General features: G+C 39.2%; 1 protein-coding gene and 1 long non-coding RNA gene across 2 annotated transcripts in view; one reads left to right on the top strand and one right to left on the bottom strand.

The window, feature by feature from the left end:
- Positions 1 to 12,243, bottom strand: part of LOC124873998 — a 30,634-nt gene extending 18,391 nt beyond the window's left edge. Inside the window, exon 1 of the long non-coding RNA XR_007039684.1 lies at positions 12,028 to 12,243. This is a non-coding gene — a long non-coding RNA (uncharacterized LOC124873998). The remainder of the gene's footprint in view (positions 1 to 12,027) is intronic.
- The window catches only part of celf5a (cugbp, Elav-like family member 5a), a 320,729-nt gene that overhangs the window by 145,803 nt on the left and 157,482 nt on the right, over positions 1 to 17,444 (top strand). The window lies entirely within an intron of this gene.

Raw genomic sequence — 17,444 nt, forward strand, 5'->3', positions numbered from 1 at the left:
CACATGGGCTCAAGGTTCAAGGTTACTTTATTCGTACCCGTAGGAAGATTTGGTTTGCAGGGTTCAAAATATGTTTACACACACTTTGGAAAATAAAATAATAAAAAAACGTAAAATAACGAGAACCATAAATTTTAGCAGTACTCAAAATCCTCAAGATTTCACAAATGAGCGAACACAAAAGAGGAAAGCCAGGCTTAATAATCAAGAGAAATAAATAATTAGAAATGCAGGGAATAAAACCCAATTAAACCAGAATAAAACCAGAATAAAACTAGACTCTGATAAAAAAAAAATAATAATAATAAGAAAAAGAACAAATAAAACATGATTAAAAAATGGTTGTCGATAAATACTGAAGTTAAATTAAATAGAAAATTCATTTAATATCCACTTACAGTCCAGAGTGTTTGGCTCATTTCAGCCTGTGCCTTTAATTTAGGAATAAAAATGTCTTTAAAACGTCTGGTCCTACATTTTGGGACTAAATATCTCTGTCCAGGGGGCATGAGTTGAAAGTCTCTGTGAAGGGGATGAGAGAGGTCGTTTAAAACAGCGGAGACTCTCAGCTGTACCTGCTGGCTGTACAGGGATGAGGCGGATTAGTGGGACTGTCCAACCAGGCTGGACAACACTAACTATCTGCTGGAAGGAATTTATCTCTTTCAGAGTTATATGACCAAACTATGACATCAAGAAAAAGATAAAGCTGATTTGATAAAAACACAATAAAAGTCTCATTATGGTTCGGTCCGTATTGAAGTGGCAGAGTTTATTTAGACAGAACAGGCTCTGATGAGTCTTTTTGCACACAGCCTCACAGTTATCTTCAAAGTTGAATTTATCATCTACAATAGTCTCAAGATATTTGTAGGAAGGTACACTCTCAGTGGCATTGTTTCTATAATCCAGTTTAAGAACAGAGAAGATGAAGTAGATGTGTGTATGCATGTTCGTTTGTGTCTGTTCATGAAACTCTTTTGCAGTGTTTTGATACAGTTTCAATTGGTACAGAATAACACTTTCTGACTTACTTTTTCTACTACTGTGAGAAGAGTGATACATCCACCTAGGAGAAAACCTGAAAAGTCTTCCTGTCTTTATCAATATCTTCAAACACACACACACACACACACACACACACACACACACACTCTTGTCTTAATATATGTTGTGAGGACCTTGCATTGACTCTCATTGACTTTAATTAATTTCCATTCATTTTCAAAACGTTTCCATGGCTTAACCCTGACCCTACCCCTAAACCTAACCATTACCGGTACTACTTTAACTTAATTCACACCTTAGTCCTAAACCTAACCCCTAGCAAAGTAGCAGGTGAGGACCATGAAAATGTCCTCACTTTAAAACAAACTATCCTCACTTTGATGGTGAAATACGAAAAATGGTCCTCACACAGACACACATTCTCATGGTCATGTCAAACATCGATCCAGAATAGCCAGACAGAGTTTTCAGAGTTGTCTTTGAAACATCATTTTATGAGATTACCATGCTTTGAACAGATCTCCCTTCAAGGTTTAGGACATGTTCAGATATTAAACATGAAAGAAGCAGTGTGTCCATTGAAAAGGTACTTCATTTCACAACAGCTATATAAGACTGTCCTTTGCATGTTTGCCATATTTTATATGAATTACAGTTGGAGCTATTTGAACACATGAATAATTTATTCAGCTTTAATCCATAACAGTTGAGTCCAGAGAACCAAATTAGATCAGCCCACATTCAGCTTTCAAGACTGGATGTAAATAAAAGGCGCAGACGAGATTAAAGATAACATAAAGATCTTGATGAAAAAATGAGTGCATCATCAAAGGGTTCTCTTACATTAATTAGTTATGACAAATAAACATGACTCACAAGCAGTAAAACCTCTTAAAGTGGTGAAGCAAGATGCATAAAAGCTCACTTTAACATGGCGAGACTAAGACACCAGTTTAATCACAGGATCCCACAGATACCGCTGCCTAGTGGCAGTGGTATCTGTCATTAATTGAAATATTAAAGAGGTTTCCTATGAAAGTGTTGCTATACGAAAAAACCCTCAAAAGTAAAAGGTATACATCTATGAAGAGGCACTCAGGTCCAGCTAGGAAAACTTTTCCAAAAAACCTAAAGCTAAAGTCCTTTAGGGTTGCCTCTGCATTTTCTTTATTTCTTAGTGCTGCATAATGTGAAGTTGCACTTTGGAGAAAGTTTGTAGAAATGGCAACATTTGAGAAAACTTCAAAAACATCCTCTGTTCTGTACATAATCTTTTTATTTTTGTTAAAGTTGTTTTTTTTGGGGTTTTTTTTGGAAAAGAGCACAGAGAGAAGATACAATCAGCATCATCGTTTAAATCCACCAAATATATTAGTTACATTACAGGACTAATGAATCTAAGGTTTCTGCTCCAGTATAGCAAACAGAAATGACTGATGAACAATGAATGGATGAACACAAATTATTTTTCACTTTCTATTTTTATTTTTTTACATATGATCCAGTTTTTAGAATATTGCTACAAGATGTAAGATCATGGTGGTATGATACCGGGGACCGGGGTAAATATACAGTGGTGTCATGGTATTGACACACTTATTTAAAACAAAAATTCAACTAAATTCATTATTAGAACTCAAGTGCTTATTGTGAAGCTTTGGTTCACTGTGATGCTGAAACATAAAACATCTCTTCACCTTCCACTTTCTAGCAGACAGCTGAAGGTTTTGGCTAAACGTTATACCTGCCTGGTATTTGAAACTGTCTATAATTTTAATCACCTTGACAAAAAACCCAGGTTCTTTTGAAGAAAAGTAACTCCAGATCTAAATCCACCATGTTACAGTGTTCGAGTGGTGGTCTTTTGGTGATGTGCAGTGTTGCATTTTTGCCAACTGTACCCTTTGGAATTGTGGTCCCAGGTTCAACTTTGATTTAATCAGATGTTTCATCAGTAAATATATTTCAGCAAAGTATGGGTTTAATAGTATACAGTGTATAGTAATTTCTTTTTTTTATTATTATTTTGATTTGTCCTTATAACATATTTCCTTGTTTTTCAGATGAATTGTACTAAATAAATGATTTTTGGAATGATTTGTTATGAAATTTTTGTCACACAAACCTGGCCTTTTGATAGGTGTGCAAACCTTTTAGAGCCACTGTAGCTGATGCCTGTAGGTTCAAAACAGCATTAGCTAAATAAGGATAATAATTGGCACAACTTTACTTTCTGCACCATGACTCGTTTTCACAAGCAGATATACTGTACTTGCAAACAGATTATTTAGTCTGCCTTGTAAGTGAGGGAAGCTTGGCTACTTTCATATAGTTGACCAACAGTGTGCAGTAATAGGTGGGGGAGGGAAACAACTAATTATTGTATGAAATATGCATGAAGCCATCACACTGAAATCCTAGAGGATTCAAACACATGACATCATGATGAGCTTGAGATTGTAAAATTTTAATAGTAACTCCTGTCACACTGCATGACTGAAGATACCAGATGATTTGTTGCTGCAGCAGATCCTTGTCAGAAATGTTCAACAGCAATTTCAGTGGACAGCAGGTTACGATGATTAACACCTTTCTTAAAAGAATCTTACTCTGAGGATGAGGAAAAGGAGACAGCTGAGGAAGCTTGATGTCTGTCATATGTCGCCTTTGATCGTGATCTAGAACTTGTGCTAAATTAGTGATTGGTGCGTCTGTCACAATGAATGACCACAGAACAACCACAGATTCTCTTACAGTTCTTTTACAATAAAACATTTTGTCTACGATGGTCAATAACTGCACAGTGTGAACCCAACTTGAGTTAATTTAACAAACAGTTTCTCGGCATGTAACCTTTGTCTGCTACTGACCACATGCTATTTGTAATAGAAAGACCTAAAAACCCTCTCCTCTTTGTCTTGCTATTACATAACTCATCGGTGGTAAAGCAGATAACACTGGAATTGCGTCACAAGTTCATAATGCACTCCTGCCAGTAGTCTATGTTTTCAAGATGGATTATTTCTTTTAACAAAAAAAAAAAACAAGATTTAAGATTTATGTGCCACATGTTTCCAGCAGCTTTCTGTATATTAAGCTAATTAAATAAAATTCTACAGGAAGTGGGTGAGGCACACTCCATTATTTATGGAGGTGTAATTATCTATGGTGTCACAAGCAGGCAGGAATTTACAGGACCCTGGTTCTGCATCAGCACAATAGCCAGTTAGTTAATGATGCAAACACACCTTGAGGCTTTACAATGCATCTGATGCACTTCACATTTTGCTGTGTTGCTGTTGCTGGACTCTTTTGCCCGTTTTACAAAACACTTGTCAAATTTTCCATATGTTGCCATAGTGTAAGTCCAAGCGGTCCTTGCTTTTCCATGGCTCACAATTCAGTCTACAACACTAACAGGTGCATTCGAATACATTAATCATGAAAAAATATATTATTCCATTATGTCAATTCAAAAAGTTAAACCTATGTATAGGTTTTTATATATATATATATATATACAGGGGTTGGACAATGAAACTGAAACACCTGGTTTTAGACCACAATAATTTATTAGCATGGTGTAGGGCCTCCTTTTGCGGCCAATACAGCGTCAATTCTTCTTGGGAATGACATATACAAGTCCTGCACAGTGGTCAGAGGGATTTTAAGCCATTCTTCTTACAGGATAGTGGCCAGGTCACTACGTGATACTGGTGGAGGAAAACGTTTCCTGACTCACTCCTCCAAAACACCCCAAAGTGGCTCAATAATATTTAGATCTGGTGATTGTGCAGGCCATGGGAGATGTTCACTTTCATGTTCATCAAACCAATCTTTCACCAGTCTTGCTGTGTGTATTGGTGCATTGTCATCCTGATACACGGCACCGCCTTCAGGATACAATGTTTGAATCATTGGATGCACATGGTCCTCAAGAATGGTTCGGTAGTCCTTGGCAGTGACGCACGCGCCCATCTAGCACAAGTATTGGGCCAAGGGAATGCCATGATATGGCAGCCCAAACCATCACTGATCCACCCCCATGCTTCACTCTGGGCATGCAACAGTCTGGGTGGTACGCTTCTTTGGGGCTTCTCCACACCGTAACTCTCCCGGATGTGGGGAAAACAGTAAAGGTGGACTCATCAGAGAACAATACATGTTTCACATTGTCCACAGCCCAATATTTGCGCTCCTTGCACCATTGAAACCGACGTTTGGCATTGGCATGAGTGACCAAAGGTTTGGCTACAGCAACCCGGCCTTGTATATTGACCCTCTTGAGCTCCCGGATATATATATATATATATATATATATATATATATATACATATATATACATATATATGGGTGAGTTTTCTATATTTTCTTTAATTTCATGACTATGAATATTGTAGCTTCACACTGAAGGCATCAAAACTATGAATTAACACATGTGGAATTATATACTGAACAAAAAAGTGTGAAACAACTGAAAATATGTCTTATATTCTAGGTTCTTCAAAGTAACCACCTTTTGCTTTGATTACTGCTCCGCACACTCTTGGCATTCTGTTGATGAGCTTCAACAGATAGTCACCTGAAATGGTTTTCACTTCACAGGTGTGCCCTGTCAGGTTTAATAAGCGGGATTTCAAGCCTTATAAATGGGGTTGGGACCATCAGTTGTGTTGTGCAGGAGGTGGATACAGTACACAGCTGATAGTCCCACTGAATAGACTGTTAGAATTTGTATTATGGCAAGAAAAAAGCAGCTAAGTAAAGAAAAACGAGTGGCCATCATTACTTTAAGAAATGAAGGTCAGTCAGTCCGAACAATTGGGAAAACTTTGAAAGTGTCCCCAAGTACAGTCGCAAAAACCATCAAGCGCTACAAAGAAACTGGCTCACATGAGGACCGCCCCAGGAAAGGAAGACCAAGAGTCACCTCTGCTGCGGACGATAAGTTCATCCGAGTCACCAGCCTCAGAAATCGCAGGTTAACAGCAGCTCAGATTAGAGAACAGGTCAATGCCACACAGAGTTCTAGCAGCAGACACATCTCTAGAACAACTGTTAAGAGGAGACTGTGTGAATCAGGCCTTCATGGTAAAATAGCTGCTAGGAAACCACTGCTGAGGACAGGCAACAAGCAGAAGAGACTTGTTTGGGCTAAAGAACACAAGGAATGGACATTAGACCAGTGGAAATCTGTGCTTTGGTCTGATGAGTCCAAGTTTGAGATCTTTGGTTCCAACCATCGTGTCTTTGTGCGGCGCAGAAGAGGTGAACGGATGGACTCTACATGTCTGGTTCCCACCGTGAAGCATGGAGGAGGAGGTGTGATGGTGTGGGGGTGCTTTGCTGGTGACACTGTTGGGGATTTATCCAAAATTAAAGGCATACTGAACCAGCATGGCTACCACAGCATCTTGCAACGGCATGCTATTCCATCCGGTTTGCATTTCGTTGGACCATCATTTATTTTTCAACAGGACAATGACCCCAAACACACCTCCAGGCTGTGTAAGGGCTATTTGACCAAGAAGGAGAGTGATGGGGTGCTGCGTCAGATGACCTGGCCTCCACAGTCACCGGACCTGAACCCAATCAAGATGGTTTGGGGTGAGCTGGACCGCAGAGTGAAGGCAAAAGGGCCAACAAGTGCTTAGCATCTCTGGGAACTCCTTCAAGACTGTTGGAAAACCATTTCAGGTGACTACCTCTTGAAGCTCATCAACAGAATGCCAAGATTGTGCGGAGCAGTAATCAAAGCAAAAGGTGGCTACTTTGAAGAACCTAGAATATAAGACATATTTTCAGTTGTTTCACACTTTTTTGTTCAGTATATAATTCCACATGTGTTAATTCATAGTTTTGATGCCTTCAGTGTGAAGCTACAATATTCATAGTCATGAAATTAAAGAAAATAAAGAAAACTCACCCATATATATATATATATATATATATATATATATATATATATATATATAATTCCACATGTGTTAATTCATAGTTTTGATGCCTTCAGTGTGAAACTACAATATTCATAATCATGAAAATAAAGAAAACTTTTGGTCTGTACTGTATATATATATATATATATATATATATTTTTGCTTTGCTATAGCAAATGTAACATTTTTCTGTTGTGCAAGAATAATGGTTCAAATGTATTCTTAAACTAACATAAGCATAGGATATTGTAACTGTGCCGTAGTAAGATTGACAAGGCAAGAACTCAGAGTTGGAGCAGAGTGTGAACAGAGACAGAAGTCAGTCAGGCTGGCGAGCTTTCTCTCTCTTGTGTCCAGCCTTTGACTGTGCATACAGACTTAGGAGCAGCTTCCACAGCAGCTGCTGCAGCAACGATGGGGTCATTTACATATAAATGAAAGTTGCCGATCACACGCTGCTGACCCCATTTATTTTAGCGGACAGACAGACAGACGGGCAGGCAAGGCAAGAGCCAGCGAGTTGCCGAATTACTCCAAATTACCGCATTTCCATCTCCACATCAGCTCTGTCATGCCTGCAACCATCGTCCCAGCAGTTTTTTTTCACTTCCCCCGCTTCTGTCACCACCCACCATCAGGAAAGACTCTAATTGGCAGTGTTGAATTTAAAGGACCTGGCAGTAGCTGAGGCTGTCACCAACCCAGGACAGCGCAGCAAACAACATTGCCAGTGTATCACAGCCTGCCACGGCATTGGACAACATTGCAGAGAACAGCACAGTCAGGTTGGAGCTGTATGCAAACAGCCCAGCAAACTTTGCACATGAAATAACACAGTTTAGCTTCGCACAATCTGGTAATGTGAATACAGCAAATCTGGTTATCATCAAGGGCAGACTTATTTTACTGTGCTTAGCTTTTTCCTTTTGACTCCTCTAACAAGGGTTTTCTGCTGCTAATTTACTTCTTGTTTCTGATTTTTGTTCATCAACCCTAATTTTGCTTCTCTTTCTTCCATTCTAATGGCATCAGTCTAAGTGAGCATCTGGATATAAATCCTGAGCCATATGTCTTATTAACATGCCCATCTCGGCCCTTCCTCCCATTTGCAACATCTCTTATGTTCATAAAAAACACATTCTAAATAAGAAACCCTACATATGAAGGTTTTACAAGACAGATTAATGCTGGCGATCATACTGTGAAAGCCAAGTCGTGTCCAGCCAAACGTGCAGGTATATCATTGCAGAACGCAGAACTATTTCTCTCTTTTTAAAAAAATAAATAAATAAACAGTGCAATGGGGAAGGCAGCAAAGCTAGACCTGTAGCTGTATTATTTAGGTGATAAAGCAGCCTTTCTCCCTGCTTATTTTTCTGTCTGCTGTTGTATTCTTGGCTGACCACACACTATTATTAGTTCATGAAAAGGAGTCTGCTGTCGCTTCATCCTCACTTAGGTATGAGCGAGGGGAAGGAAATGAAAGGAGGATATGAAAAGGGAAAAAGTTGAGACACCTCTCTCTAATTACCTGAGATTGATGCAACCAATGAACATCCTTGTAATCAGTGTTGTTTTTATTTGTTTAATGGTAGGACAGGGATCACAGGCAGGCTGACCCACTGTGATCATTAACAGTATTAATGCAGGCAGAGACATTAGCAACTCCTCTCTGCTTGCCTGCCCTGGAAACAAATGTTTCCGTGTTATTTTGTCAATGGATATGTCCGTGTGTGCTCCCTGCTTCTTGTATGGATGTGTTTACATCGTTGAGGATTGAAATTAGCCAACCATCCATGCCCATCTGGATTCACTTATTAAGATGGATGTTGTTGTGTACAGGATCGCTTCAGAGCAGAGCTCATGCACTTTGGCTGACAATGTAACTGTAAATAGGTGCTTTTATAGAGCGGCTGCTATACTTCTTGCTGTTTAGGGACATAAAAGTTTTCATTGTTTTCATATAACAGAATGACATGAGATGCTCAGTTTTAGCTTTTTTAGGGCAGTTCTGATCCACTCCGAGTAACTACATTTTTAATTAAGACACAATAGCTCTCAAGAGTGTGCACACCTCTGGTAAAATACTATATTTGTTTTGATTGGTTTAGACATGGAAATCTTACATATTTCCATTTCCAAATCCTACATTTCCACCATGGCAGCTAGAGGTTGAAGGGCCACAAGAATGAATCATCTTTCTGTAATTCAGTTAGCCTTCCTGTTATCTGCCAAAGCACCTCATTACAGCTCCTCTGTAAGCCATTGAATGTTGCCTACAGAGTTCTCTCCCCAGTTATTATTACAGTAACAAACCAACATGACTTTCAATACTAAATATTTGTGCAAGAATAACAAAGAGATCAACTGTATATTTTCTCTCAACACAATACTTCCCAAAAAACTATGCTTAGCAGCAGGCTGCTCACTGTGTAGGTTTCAGATTGCCCACGGACAGCAGGCTTGCATGTCAGCTTCTGCCCAAAAGTTTAAATCTTCTCCGAACATCCTAAACATTTTCCTTTCTCAAATTTTCCAGAGTTCTTTTTTTTTTTGGCTAATTTTAAATAATCAGTAAAAAATTTCATCAAGAATTTGGGGGTCAGGCTTTGAAATTGAAAGGATGGGAGGTTTTCAATATTCTGTTTCCTTTTCCCATACACATTCAAATCTGGAACGTTCTTAAATCAAACTTCCATACTTTTCCTGAATTTTCCAGGTTCTTTATGAACTCTGAATCTGACAAGGGCATTCATGTTAAATATTTGAATTTGCAAAATGTATGAGATTCTTATGTAGATTTTAGCATCTAAGAGTGCAAACTTTTTTTGGCTGTAAGCCTAAACTTTCAGCATAAAACCATTAAAAACATGAAAGCAACACAGACCCTTTCAGTGTGGATAGGGTGGTGGAACAGTGACCTCAGCAAGAAATCCAATCCAAGAATGGTGTAAGTATCAGATCCCATATTGAATTGTATCATTCCTAGCTAATATTGAGATCATTATTTTCTTAATAATAATAATAATAATGTTAAATAGAATGTCACAGTAAATCATGAACTGCAGATTTTTGCTGTGCTAGTATTGTCACTAACTTTGCTTTTTGGTTTGAAGAGTCCTAGTTTTTTGTTTTTTTTGTTTGAATCCCATGAATAAAACATTGACATTTTTTCCATGTGTAAGCCTTTGGAACTGGTGTAATGAAGTGCCTGTTTTAAACTAATTAAAACTCTTTCTGAAGCCGTTTTTCCACATCAGCACCAAGCATGTTTAGAAAAATCTGCAGGCAATTTGGTTCAGCCTTTATCCACAGCTGCTCCTCACACATGTTCCTCACAGTGGGAGATTTTCTGCTGGAGATGTGCTCCTTCAGTGGCAAATTCAAGGGAAGACAATGACAGAGAGAGCCTGTTTGAATAGTGCAGAAGCCAGGACATGTAAAAAAAAAAGAAATGCAAGAAAATCCCAGTTTTTTCTTTACAGCGCATCAAGAATGGTGGTGGAGTCTCCTTGATGACTGTTTGTACCTCGCAATCGAGATCACATGTATCTGAATATATTTACAATGTTGTCAAGTGAGTTGGAAGCAGCGTACAAGTCTTATCAGAAGAAGTAGTCTTCACACCATGCACACTTGCACATTCACAGTAAATGCTCCAGGAGATTTGCTGCTAAGTTTGCAGATTTTCTCACCTCTTGATCTTTGGGAAATCGTACTTGGGGGCTGCTTGGGAAAACTCTATAACAAAACACCTTCGCAGTGCACATATATACTATAAAATCACTTTAGGATTTTATCATTCATACAATTCCAGGCAAAGGTTTACATGCACTGCTCACTGGCATATTGTCACATTGTTATACACCCTGAACTCAAAAGCTTGCATACATACTAACTAATATTAATTTTGATCTCCATTAGAAAGTTGTACCTCAACCATTTTTGTAGCTATCAACAAGGCACTGGCCTAGTGCTTGGTGTTGGCTACTCTTCTTGGTGGAACCATAAACAGGGTTAAAGTCGGACTTTGGTAAAGGCAATGCAGAAGCTTAATGTCACCCTGCATTATCTATTTTGAAAATGGTTTTGATGTGATTCTGTTCTGTATTCTGTTAAAACATTTAATTGCATCTAATTATGAAATAATTATGAAATCTGACTCAAACTGTTCCCATCAGATAAAAGTAAATTGGTTAGACTGTTCAAGAACAACCACAAAGACTCATAAAAATCATAAAACTGAAGATGCCTAAACACGTTTTTCACGTTTCACAGTGTAATGCCTGTTATTTAGTTGTCCAACAAGAAAGTAGCTGGTGCTTCAAAACCGACAGGCTCAAGCAAAATGTGCAACTTGGACCGGCCTTCTAAAGAAATGTTTTTTGGTCAGTGGTATCAAAGATTGAGTTTTTTGGCCAAAATGTCAAGAAATTTATTTTGAGAAGTAAAGCTAATACTTTCAAATGCAAAACAATTTACTAAATGTCAAGCATAGTCATAATAGAATCATGCTGAGGGTTTGGCTCACTACCAGAGGTCCTGGTGGATTTTGCAAAGGGAATAATGAAGAAAGGCTACCCCTGTCTATTGATTTGAGGTGAAGATACCTGGAACCGAACAATGATCCTAAACACATAAAAACTGGTTTTGTAATAGATAAAACAGACCAATAGTGGGCTTTTAGATCTGTGGCAACTTTAACCCTACTGAAAATATGTTTTTTTTTTTTTCGAAAAGCCACTCAAGTATCAGGAAACCAACCAATTTCAATTATCTGTACCATTTCCGCCTGAAGCAATGGTCAAATTTCCTGCCAAAATAATGCGAAGACCTGGATGTGTATTTATGAGTGTCAGGATCTGCCATTTTGTTCTTTGTTTTTGTTTACTTTGCCGTTAAAGATTTTCCCTATTCCTTTGATTAGTAGTTTACTTGGTTTAGTTTATATTTTCTTAGATTCTTGTGTTTGTTTACATGTCCTTACATTTAGTTCTCTCTAGAGTTACTATTTATGTTTAGTTTATGTTTAATGTTTCTGTTGGTTCAATAGCTGTGTTTATTGATTCCTTCTGTTTACTTTGTTCTGCCTTTCCTCTTTGCTGTTCCCCTAGTAGTTCCTCCTCTTGTCCTGTTGTTTATAGTTATTTGTTTCCTCACGAGGCTTAGTTCCACTTATTGTTTACGTTTTACTTTATAGTAATTCTAGGTCTTCGCTTCCCTGCTCTTCCTTATCAGATAATGTTATCCTTAGATTCTAGTTTCCCTTTGGTTTTCTTATAGTTTAGTTCCCTCGTGTCCCTGTGTTTTCTAGTTTTTGTCGCCATAGTAACCATTAAATCCCTCAGTCTCCACAGCCAGTTCCCGCACCTGCTTCCACTTCTCTTCTGATTAACCTAGCTTCTCCCTCATTGGTCCACTCTCCTTCTCTCCCTGCTTTTATACCTGGTTCCTCTAATTATTCTTGGCTGGTTCCTCATTTCATGTATACTATGTGTGTCACGTCTTTCCCCGAACTCTTTGGATTATGCTTCTTGTGAAGTCTCTTCTGTGAATCTCCTACAACCTTGTAAGTGCTGATCTCCAAGCCTTAATTAAAGATCTGTTTTCAATATGCTGAGCCCAAGCGACTGTTTGCATTTTTCACCTTGTGTATATTGTACAGAAAATCCACAATATATTCAACCTTGTTGATTTAAAATTATATGTAAAATGTGCACTTCAATACCAGAGTATCTAAGCTTGCCACAACTAAAAGTTAGGAGATATTTTTTTGCTATATCATGATACTGGAGCAGTTTATGGATTTAGTTAAGTCATGGAAAAATGGAAGGCAAAATGTAATGGGGGCAGCCACTTAAAAAGATGCTTCTTGATGGTAATTAATTAACATATTTGCTGGAGATCTCCAAGCTGCCCCCTTGGGGGCAGACATGCTTTTAAAAGGCAAATGTCATGACCCCCACTGACAGGAAAGTGGGGCTCAGTATCAGTGGGTTGATGAGTAATTAAAGTTGGTGGTGAAAATGAAATGCGTGTTAACTGTTGACACAGTTTGTACATTTTCATATTAAACGCTTGACAGCCATGCCTTTCACGCTGTGGGCGAGGACCTATAATGGATGTCCACTTGTCACATGGGATGCAGAGCTGAAATTTCAGTCTCAGCTTTAGTGTGTAAGTGTAGTGTGTCAAGTTTCAGGTACAAAACATGCTGGAAAAAGTCCTTTTCCATATGCATAAATGCCAGGTATGTGTCACACACTGTGAAACAACAAGAGATTAAGAGAAGGAGTAAAATATGCAAAGGGCTAAGAAATCCCTTCATCTTCATCAGGAGCTCTTAAGACTCTTTTTGACATGCCGCCTCTGGTGACTTAGAGTTCCCCTACACTCATTGCTCACTCGTGCATCTGCATTTACACATGTGTGAATATATGTGATTGTGGAAGCTTAATAACCACTGCAGCCCGTCGTTTAAAGGGAACACGTAGACCGATTTGTGAAATGAGTCATTGGTTTCATTTCTCTACACTGTGCTCAGGCGCATGGGATGTTAATGAGGGCCTGAAATTGCAACTGCATCTTTGACCAGAGAGAGAGGGTAAGAAAGTGTAAAAGCTGCAAAAAATGGCAGAAAGTAATAGTTTCTAGTTTAAAAGAGAGAGAGATAGAGTTTGGATGTTAAAGGAAGTTTGTAGCTTTGCTTTATGTTAGTGACTGTAAAACAAAAATATGAATGAACTTTGGCATGTACACATATTTTTCTAATCCCACCTCAGGCAGACTGTGCAAAACAAACAGTTTTTTCCCTCCTTATTTATGTATACATGTGGACAAAACATATGTGCACGCAGGGCATAGGAATATAAAACATGAGGAGCTCTGATGCATTTTAAATCACCTGTCCCACCCTAGGATAACCTCCAGCAGGCCCTGTGATGTAGTGTCAGCAGTGACATTGGGATTCTATTAACAGGTTGTGCGAGCTGCTGGCCCCCTGCCCTGTGGTGAGACCTACCATTGATCTGTCATGGGAGATGGCTGCTCCTCACTCCTCACTCCCATAGGGCTCAATTTGAACCGTTCTAAAAACCTGGACTGAACCTTCCATGGGAATCCTACCTGGAGAGTGGAGAGAGCCGAGAGCCCAAGGTCAGGTGTGACATTGGTGCACAGATAAAGACGGCTAGTTACGACCATAATGCACAGTGAAAAGTGAGGTTATTTGTTATTGATTCCCAATAAGGGGAATCAATGGGCCTATATAATGCTGTTTATGGTTGGGCAGGGGCTAGCTTGTGTGTGAGAGAACGTGTGGACAAGGCAGTCCGGTACTGAGAGAATCTTCTGAAGGACAGAAAGAAAATTAACCTCTTTCTCTCTGTCTGTTGCTCACTCTTTCTATTTTCGATGAGTGCCTGGTGATCTGTTTTGCCAGCCAGCCTCATTTGTAGTTTTACTGAATTACCCCGGATGCGCAGCCTGAACCCACTTAAGCATGTCACTTAGCGTTTGTTGAAGTTAGCCGAGACACGGCCCTCATCAGGTTTCAATGAGGGAGGCTGTGGCTAAGTGGCCACTTGTCATGTTTATTTATTTCATTTTTCCAGAGACCCACATGATGGCTGCGTTTGCTGTCCAACCTGTTTAAAAAGAAAACGAAGACCAGGAGTGGTTTCTGATGGATATACAGTTCCTTGCAAAAATGTGTATACCCCTTAAACTTTTGTTACAATCAAACCTCAATACACTTTATTGGGCTTTCATGTGACACAACAAACATAATTGTAAAGCAGAAGGTAAATGTTACATGGTTCTCACATTTTACTTCAAATCACAATCTAAAAAGCCTGGCATGTGTTTGTGTTCAGCACTCTTGTGTCAATAACCTTTAGAATCACCTTTTCTGCAGTTACAGCTCCAAGTCTTTTTTGGCATGTCTATCAGCTTTGCATATCTGAAAACTGACATTTATACCAGTGTTTTATTTGCAAAGTAACTCAAGCTAAATGAAATTGGATGGTGAGCATCAATGTTCAAGTCTTGTGGCTGGTCCTCAGCTGGATTTAGGTCTGGGCTTTGACTGAGCTAATCTAACAGCTGGACATGCTTTGATCATCCTGCCGGAAGGTGAACCTCTGCCTCAGTCTTAAGTTTTTTACAGCCTCTAACAGTTTTTCTTCCAGGATTGCATGGTATTTATCTCCATCCATATTTCTATCACCTCTGACCAGCTTCCCTGTTCCTGCTGAAAAAAGCATGGTGCTGCCCAGTGTGTTCTGGTTGATATTGAGTGTTAGTTTTTCCCATATAGCACTTTGCATGCGTTCCAAAAAGTGGTAATTTTGATCTCATCTGATCTGAGCACCTTCTTCCACATGTTTGCGATCTCCTCTTCATGGGTTGTGGCAAACACACAAACATAACTTTTTTTTGGCTTTTTTAAACAATGCTTTAATAATCCTTCTTGCTAATGTTCCATATAATTCCAGAATTTTCCCACCTAAAATGTGGATCTCCCCAGAATTACCATGATCTTTCCTGCTTCTCTGACTAATCCTCTACCTGCCTGGGCTGTCAGTTTAGGTGGACAGCCAAGTCTAGAAAGGTTTGGAGTTTTAAAAGATTAAATGGTCTACTACACTGAGGAGGCACTGGATTTTTATTTGTAAACAAATTTGAAAACTGTGTATTATTTTCTTTACACTTCACAATTATGTGCAACTAATAAAACACTTAGAAGGTTGTGGTTGAAGCATCAATGATTACATTGTATTATTATTGTTTAGCTTTTTTGTTTTTTAAGAACATGTTTAAAGTTTACTGAACAATTTTAAAAGGTTTTGAATAATTGGTACTGGTTAAGTTACTCTGTAATAAAGAATGTTTACATATATTCAGAGGGTCTTTTAATCCTTTTTGACTCTCACAGTATGAAGCAATGCCAAGTTATGCCACTGGGGTATAAATGAATTAACAGCATGAAAGTACAAACAGATCAGGATATTGAAATTGCCCCCATGGTGATTTTTGTCTACATCGGGACAGCGAGACACTTCCTGGTGCTGGTCCATTTTATATGTATGGAAATCTCTCACAGATCCATGATATACATTATAGATGAGGGCTCCCGTTCTGCACTTAAGTCGCTAGAGCAGAATTTTCCATGATATGCACCCCTACTGCTGCTCACTGCTCTTTTCTCTCATCCCTCAATCTATTCATTTTTCCATCCATATGCCCTCCCATTGGAGCCCTGTTTCATCCCGCCACAGCTCCATTTCATCCCCATCCCGCCCTTTGGTCTCTTATCATCTCATCCCTTCCGAAGTCAAACCTTACATCTTTACTTCCATTTATCCACTCGTCTTTTTCCCCCCGCTTAATTCTCCGCTACTCCTATACTATAGGAGGAACGAGTGAAAGAGGAGTATGTGACCAGAGGAGGGAGCCCGCTGGGCCTCCCCCTGCAGTGCCAGCATACGTTGATTTGTGTCCTCCGGCTCCATATTGATTTTGTTTTAAACAAGGGAAAAACACAAGAAGAATGAGGTGCCGGAGGTGGTGTGAAGTTAAAAAAAAGGAAAGAAAGAAAAGATGTAAAGAGTGTTAGAGGGGAGAAAAGACGAGAGAGGAAAAGTGGTTCTGAGGATCAAATCTATGAGCTGGATCCCTGGTGGTTGTGGGTTATTATCAGGAGGTAACTGTACCGAGGGTGAACTCAAAAAAGAAGGGGGCAGAGCAAGGAGTCATGAAGAGTAGGAGGGGAAAGAGTGTGAAATCTTTTATTTAAAAACTTCTCTTTTTATACCCTATCCTCTTTGCTTTGTGCCTGCTAAATGAGTTCTGAGGTTGGCTATGTGGCAAATTCTTCTCATTCGATGTCATGGTAGAGTCCCATCCTTAAAATGATTCTCTGCTTAGTTCAATTTAAGTTGTGCGCAGAATAATCGATCCCCCCATTAATTCTACTTAGCTGAGCTTCGCAGTACAAGCCTGGGCTCAACTGGTCCACCAAGGCCAGCTGTGCTGAATGGTTGACCTTTACACGGCTCCAGCTGCCATTGATTTTCAGTAGGACTTATTTCATGAGCTGGGGGTTGGGACAGAGATGAAGATGAACTATGAGGCAAAATCACTTTCTTTGGCTCTCTCTATTTTCTGTACACTTTTCTGTCTTATTTCCTCTATGTGCTCTTTATTGTGAAATAAGCAGTGTGCACTGTATTGGCTGAGGTCTGTGGGTGGTATAATCTGAGAGCAAATAATAGTGTCCGCTATATGACCCATTCTCCCTTGTGTCTTGTTATTGAGGTCTTGGTGTGTGTGGGCTGTATGTTTATGTATGTGTTCCTATGTGCATTTTTTTCCATGGATGATTGTATCTAGGTTACATTCCTAAGTGCTTTTGGGTTTCTCTCTGAGTGACACTGCCCCTTGATATTTCCAGTTAGGAAATAATGGTAAGCAGGTGCGTTAACCAGTCATTAAGTG

Source organism: Girardinichthys multiradiatus, chromosome 9 (genome assembly GCF_021462225.1).
Source record: "Girardinichthys multiradiatus isolate DD_20200921_A chromosome 9, DD_fGirMul_XY1, whole genome shotgun sequence".
Classification (NCBI taxonomy): Eukaryota; Metazoa; Chordata; class Actinopteri; order Cyprinodontiformes; family Goodeidae; genus Girardinichthys; species Girardinichthys multiradiatus.